This window comes from Aedes albopictus, chromosome 3 (assembly GCF_035046485.1).
Source record: "Aedes albopictus strain Foshan chromosome 3, AalbF5, whole genome shotgun sequence".
NCBI lineage: Eukaryota > Metazoa > Arthropoda > Insecta > Diptera > Culicidae > Aedes > Aedes albopictus.
Window position 1 is genome coordinate 19,374,474 of NC_085138.1, and position 7,966 is coordinate 19,382,439.

Consider the following 7,966-nt stretch of genomic DNA (forward strand, 5'->3'; position numbering starts at 1 on the left):
ATCAAGGGCCGATTCTTCAACTTCAGCATAATAAACGTGCACAGCCCACACTCCGGATCAGGTATCAGGTATCAGAAGGCCGGCTCCAGAGGCACGTTATCCTCCATTTGGGACATTTGTGCCATCGCCAAAATAACAGCCTATTTCATCATCTACCTGAGGGAAAAGGAAGGAAAAAGGATTTGGATGGGGATAGGGACAGGTAGGGAAATAGGAAAAATACCCTGAAAGAGGGTACTAACGCACAAGCGTACCCCAATGGGTTCAAACAGCGCCCTGAAAAGGGCACTGTAATAACGCATAAAGCGAAAGAGAGCCTATAGCTCTTTACCACAGCGGGTTAAGAACAACAGAATATCCTGAAGATTCAGGTTTCTGAAGTCAGTTTCACTTAATAAGTGTTTACCGAATACTCGGAAACGCAGTTGCGCGAAAACTGGACAGTTACATATCAAATGATACGAAGTTCCATAATCGGATTCACAGCTATCACAGGCGAATGAATCAGCTTGCTGAATATTCGCCATGTGATAGCTGAGTCGGCAGTGGCCAGTCAATACTTTGACCAGCATGCTGCAATTCTGCTTAGACAGATTAGTTAGATACTTCGCCACCCGTAGAGATGGCTCAGCACTATACAATTTGGTTTGACGACATGACTCCAAACTATTCCAATATTGTCTGTGTTGAGTGACAGCCCAGGTGTGAATCTGAAGCTTAATCCAACACTTCGATATCGGAATAGCTGGCTCAGGGCCAATGAAGTCATGTGATGCTCCAGAGCGAGCTAACTCATCAGCCAATTCATTTCCAGCGATGGAAGAATGACCAGGTACCCATAGAAGGTGAACAGCGTTTGCTGAATTCAGCTCCTCGATTTGAGTTCGACAAGCGATAACTATCTTCGACCTGGAGTTGGCCGAAGCAAGTGCTTTAATAGCAGCCTGGCTATCTGAACAGAAGTATATTACTTTGCCCATTACGTGCTGCTGAAGTGCTGATTGCACTCCGCACATAAGAGCAAAGATTTCGGCCTGAAAAACGGTACAGTGTCTACCAAGTGAATAAGACTGATACAGCCTTAGCTCACGAGAATAAACACCAGCACCTGCTCGACCTTCGAGAAGGGAGCCATCAGTGTAACATACGATGCCGTCTGAAATACTTCTTTCCAGATAACCAGATGTCCACTCTTCCCGGGAAGGGAATTTCGTGGAAAATGTCCTATATGGAAAATTACAAGCAATTGTAAGATCACTTGGAGCAAGGACAATTTTGTCCCAATTCACCAAAAGTGGAAACAACGAGGTGTGTGTTGAACTGCGGTTCACAGGAGTTTCCTCTAGTAGACCGAGTACCCGTAATCGGTAAGTGCAAGAAAGGGCTTCTTGTTTGAGATGAATGTGTAGTGGGGCAACGTCAAAGAGAACTTCTAGCGCTGCCGTAGGAGTTGAAGAGAACGCTCCAGACATCGCCATTAAGCACATCCTTTGGAGATGGCCTAATTTTGATTGGACCGTTCTCACTTCACCCTTTTGCCACCACACAAGACATCCATAAGCCAATATTGGCCGAACCACAGTTGTGTAAATCCATTTGATATACTTGGGTTTTAGACCCCAAGTTGTACCAAAAGTACGCCGGCATTGCCCGAAGGCCATACAAGCTTTCTTGATTCTGAACTCAATGTGAGGTGTCCAGGAAAGCTTGGAATCAAGAATGACTCCAACGTACTTTACCTGTTCAGTCACATCGATTTCAGAATCAAAGAGACGCAAAGGTCGAACGCCATTACGGTTTCGCCTTTCCGTGAAAAGAACAATAGATGTTTTACTCGGATTAACCGAAAGGCCATATTGGCGACACCAACCCTCAACTACCTGAAGGGCGTTTTGCATCAGGTCGAAAAGGGTGCTGATGCACATACCAACTAACAATGTTAGGTAGTCGTCGGCAAAACCATAAGTAGGAAAACCGCTATTATTGAGTTGCCTCAATAGCGTATCTGCTACGAGATTCCACAAAAGCGGTGATAAGACTCCCCCTTGGGGGCATCCACAAACACTCAATTTCCTAATCCCTGCTAGACGCAATGTCGAGAAGAGATATCGGTTTTTGAGCATTTGGTGAATCCAATTGGAAATCATTGGAGATATACCATGACTCCGTGCGGCTTCCAATATGGCATCGAAAGGCACGTTGTCAAAGGCACCCTCGATATCTAAGAAAACACCCAAACAAGATTGCTTTTGAGCGAATGCTTTCTCGATATCGTAAACAACCTTGTGTAAAAGAGTCACAGTGGACTTACCAGATTGGTAGGCATGTTGGTTCACATGAAGAGGCACGTTGGCCAGATGAACATCACGGATATGATGATCCACAATGCGTTCTAAGCATTTCAGAAGAAAAGAGGTCAAACTGATAGGTCTGAAACTCTTTGCTTCTTCATACGACGCACGACCCACTTTCGGAATAAACTTTACAGTAATATCCCTCCAGGATTTGGGAATATACCCTGTAGCAAAACTGCAAACAAGTAGTTTTTTCAAAACATGTTTGAAATAATCAAATCCCTTCTGAAGCAAAATAGGATAAATCCCATCTGCCCCAGGAGATTTGAAAGGAGCAAAGCTATTAAGAGCCCACTCAATCGATTCTATAGTTACAATACTCCGAGCCGAAGCTAAAGAATCATAACTACAAGAAAAGACATCAGGATCATCCGAAGATGTAATATCCACACATCCAGGGAAGTGTGTGCTGAATAAGCATTCCAGAACTTCCTCATCAGAGGAAGTCAGATCGCCATTTGGCAAACGAAGTTCGTTCACCCGGAAATCCTTAGATTTCGCAAGGATTTTGTTTAACCGACTGACTTCACTCAAGCTGGAAACATTTGTACAAAGGTTTTTCCAGCCGGATCGTTCAGCAGACCGGAGAGCTTTCCTGTAGGCCTTGCGAGCCGACCTGAAAGCCTCCGAACCAGCCGAACGTCGTCTGTTCCAACTCTTTCTACATTGTTTCCTGAGTTTCGCCAGATCAGAGTTCCACCAAGGGGTTCCTCTTGTGATCTTCACAGACCGTAGAGGGCATGCTTCTTCAAAAGCTTCCATGATGAAGGTCGTTGTAGTATCAACGGCATCATCTAAATCACTTGGAGTGTCAATGGATGGTGAATATCCATGAAATTTGGCTGCAACCAAATCAGTATAAAGATCCCAGTTTGTTGACCGAGGATTCCTGAAACGCAATGTTTGCGAAGTAACATTTAAATGTTCAAAAAAGATATAGCGATGGTCAGATAAAGATTCTTCATCTGACACATGCCAATTGGTCAGCTCGTGACTAATTCTGCTAGAGCAAAGCGTTATATTTAACACTTCCTCTCTAGCAGATACCATGAAGGTTGGGCGGTTGCCTATGTTAAGTAATGCAAGATCTGTACTACTTAAGTACTCCATCAAACTGGAGCCTCTCAAGTTAATGTCTGAGCTGCCCCAGATGATATGGTGAGCATTAGCATCACTGCCAACAATTAGCGGAAGGCCTTTTGAAGTGCAGTATGCGATGACTTGTTTGAAAGCATCCGTAGGGGATGGTTCATCATGTGGTAAATACACAGAACAATAGACGTATTTCCTGTTGAGGTTTCCAACAGATACATCAATTGTGATAGCACATACATCTCTGGTGGTTAGTTCAGAGATGAGTGTAGCAACTATTGCGTTGTTGACAAGCACACAGGCTCGAGGCATGACACGCGAGTTTGCCATTTCATGTTTACTGAAAGTGGCAAACACCGGGTTCACAAGGTTTCCTAGATAGAAATTTCCCTTACGAAAGTAAGGTTCTTGTACCAAGGCCACTTGGGCTGTACCATTTTGCATAAGTCTGCAAAGATTGATCGTTGCTGTTCTTTTATGCTGAAGATTGATCTGAGCTATCCTAACCGTAGCCACTACCCAAACTAGGTAAGATTAAACTCTTCGCAACAGCAGCACAACAAAGAACAGCAACAATAAAACCAAATCGGTATCGATTGGAAAACGCCAAAGGCGAGGATACACAGAATACACTGTGTAAATCGCATAATGCGAAACCATATAGGAGAAAATTTAAACTAATTAACAACATCTTCATAATCCCGCCCTTATTTAGCCTCAAGTGAGACTAAAGAAGGGCAGCTGATTGTCTCGGAGAAACACAAGGTCCACTGCACCATTGCTCCGGTTAGCGCAGTAAGGGCTACATACTGTGGAGGGCGCCCTGGTACTCCACAGGCTCCGTTAGCGGTTAGGTTTTTATTAGACCCCCCTAGCCATTCATTCCTAGGCACGGTAAGCATAAAGCCGCATCACACCATGAATTAGGGGTCACCTGTTGGTGGATTCTTACCACCGGAACAGGCGGTCCGTAGTGTTATTCTTAGCCAATTGAGACAATCGCTACCGACACTACACAGCTATCTAGGCTGATCGAGAAAAGAAGTTAATATTGATGATCAACTTCATACGGACTCGAACAGCCGACACAAGTTTTCCTCAGAATATCTCCGGGTATAGGCACGGTAAAGGCTGGGTATGCTGCGCAATTCAGATCCCATTGTGATCCACTAGCCTCTGCCAAGCAACTCCTATCCCTACCTCCACGCGGTACCGGCCGGAAACTATGAGCAACCTTAGGGAAGATCGGGTAACCAACCCCGGTGGGAACTTTGGTCGTAGGCTGACAGGGAAGGGGGGGTTTGCTTCGGCAAACCTGAGCGTCTGTTCTCCAGGAGGAGCGGCTCACAACAGCGTCTGATCCCCATGTTAGGGGCGGCTGATCTACGTCCGAGTGCCAGGGAAGGACTCTAAGCTCAACTGTGCACTATGGTCCTCCGGAAAGTAGGGGGTTGGTGTCAGGCCCTACGAGCCAGCCGTAAAAAACCATTGTAACGGAAAATCAGCAACAGAATAATACGAACCGAGACCAACGGCAAAGACCCCAGCGAACAAAAAGGACTTGCGATTGGAAACTCGGTACGTGGAACTGCCGATCTCTCAACTTCATTGGGAGCACCCGCATACTCGCCGATCTACTGAAGGACCGCGGGTTTGGCATCGTAGCGCTGCAGGAGGTGTGTTGGACAGGATCCATGGTGCGAACGTTTAGAGGTAATCATACCATCTACCAGAGCTGCGGCAACACACGCGAGCTGGGAACAGCTTCATCGCGATGGGCGAAATGCAGAGGCACGTGATTGGTAGGTGGCCGATCGACGAAAGAATGTGCAGGTTGAGGATCAAGGGCCGATTCTTCAACTTCAGCATAATAAACGTGCACAGCCCACACTCCGGAAGTACTGATGATGACAAGGACGCATTTTACGCGCAGCTCAAACGCGAGTACAATCGCTGCCCAAGCCACGACGTCAAGATCATCATAGGTGATTTGAACGCTCAGGTAGGCCAGGAGGAGGAATTCAGACCGACGATTGGTAAGTTCAGCGCCCACCAGCAGACGAACGAAAACGGCCTACGACTCATTGATTTTGCCGCCTCCAAAAATATGGCCATACGTAGCACCTTTTTCCAACACAGCCTCCCTTATCGTTACACCTGGAGATCACCACAGCAGACGGAATCTCAAATCGACCACGTTCTGATTGACGGACGGCACTTCTCCGACATTACCGACGTCAGGACCTATCGTGGCGCCAACATCGACTCCGACCACTATCTGGTGATGGTCAAACTGCGCCCAAAACTCTCCGTCATCAACAATGTACGGTACCGGCGACCGCCACGGTACAACCTAGAGCGACTGAAGCAACCGGATGTCGCCTCAGCATACGCGCAGAATCTCGAAGCCGCGTTGCCAGACGAGGGCGAGCTCGATGAGGCCCCTCTAGAGGACTGCTGGAGTATAGTGAAAGCAGCCATCAACGACGCAGCCGAGAGCACCATCGGGTACGTGGAACGGAATCGACGAAACGAATGGTTCGACGAAGAGTGCAGAACGGTTTTGGAGGAGAAGAACGCAGCGAGGGCGGTAATGCTGCAGCAAGGGACTCGACAGAACGTGGAACGTTACAAACAGAAACGGAAACAGCAGACCCGCCTCTTTCATGAGAAAAAGCGCCGCCTGGAAGAAGCGGAGTGTGAAGAAATGGAACAGCTGTGACGTTCCCAAGAAACACGGAAGTTCTATCAGAAGCTCAACGCATCCCGCAACGGCTTCGTGCCGCGAGCCGAAATATGCAGGGATAAAGACGGAGGCCTCTTGACGGACGGACGTGAGGTGATCGAAAGGTGGAAGCAGCACTTCGATCAGCACCTGAACGGCGTGGAGAACGTAGGCACGGGAGCCCACGGCAACGGAAGGAACGACGACGCCAGTGCAGCGGAGGACGGAAATGAACCAACTCCCACGCTGAGGGAAGTTAAGGATGCCATTCACCAGCTCAAAACCAACAAAGCAGCTGGTAAGGATGGTATCGCAGCTGAACTCATCAAGATGGGCCCAGAAAAGTTGGCCATCTGTCTGCATCGGCTGATATTCAGGATCTGGTAAACCGAACAGCTACCGGATGAGTGGACGGAAGGGGTTATCTGCCCCATTCACAAGAAAAGCGACCATTTGGAATGTGAGAACATCAGGGCGATCACTATTTTGGATGCTGCCTATAAAGTGCTATCCCAGATCATCGTTCGTCTGTCACCTAAAACGAATGAGTTGGTGGGAAGTTATCAAGCCGGCTTCATCGACGGCCGGTCGACAACGGACCAGATCTTTACCGTACGGCAAATCCTCCAGAAATGCCGTGAATACCAGGTCCCAACGCATCACCTGTTCATCGACTTCAAAGCGGCATACGACAGTATCGACCGCGCAGTGCTATGGAGAATCATGGACGAAAACGGCTTTCCTGGGAAGCTGACTAGACTGATTAAAGCAACGATGGACGGTGTGCAAAACTGCGTAAGGGTTTCGGGTGAACTATCCAGTTCATTCGTATCTCGCCGGGGACTGCGTCAAGGTGACGGACTCTCATGTCTACTCTTCAACATCGCGCTGGAAGGTGTGATGCGACGAGCCGGGCTCAACAGCCGGGGAACGATTTTCACAAAATCCGGTCAATTTGTGTGCTTTGCGGACGACATGGACATTATCGCTAGAACATTTGGAACGGTGGCAGAGCTGTACACCCGCCTGAAACGCGAAGCAGCAAAGGTCGGACTGGTGGTGGATGCCTCAAAAACAAAGTACTTGCTGGTAAGCGGAACCGAACACGACCGGATCCGTCTGGGTAGTAATGTTACGAAAGACGGGGATACCTTCAAGGTGGTGGAGGAATTCGTCTACCTCGGATACTTACTGACTGCTGACAACAACGTGAGCCGTGAAATTCGGAGGCGCATCATCAGCGGAAGTCGGGCCTACTACGGGCTCCAGAAGAAACTGCGGTCGAAAAAGATTCACCCGCGCACCAAATGCACCATGTACAAAACGCTAATAAGATCGGTGGTCCTCTACGGGCACGAGAAATGGACCATGCTCGAGGAGGATCTGCAAGCACTCGGAGTTTTCGAGCAACGCGTGCTAAGGACGATCTTCGGTGGTTTGCAGGAGAACGGTGTGTGGCGGAGAAGGATGAACCACGAGCTCGCTGCACTTTTCGGCGAACCCAGCATCCAGAAGGTGGCCAAAGCCGGAAGGATACGGTGGGCAGGGCATGTTGCAAGAATGCCGGACAACAACCCTGCAAAGTTGGTGTTTGCTAACCATCCGGTTGGTACAAGAAGGCGTGGAGCGCAGAGAGCACGATGGGCGGACCAGGTGGAGCGTTGTCCTGTTCAAAAGATCTTTTTCTCAGCTTAAAATGGTGAAAAATTAAAAATTAGTTTTCGTTTAAATCGTTTAAATTAATTTTAAAATATGGAATTTTTCATACAAAAAAGGCCCTAAGTACAATAATACA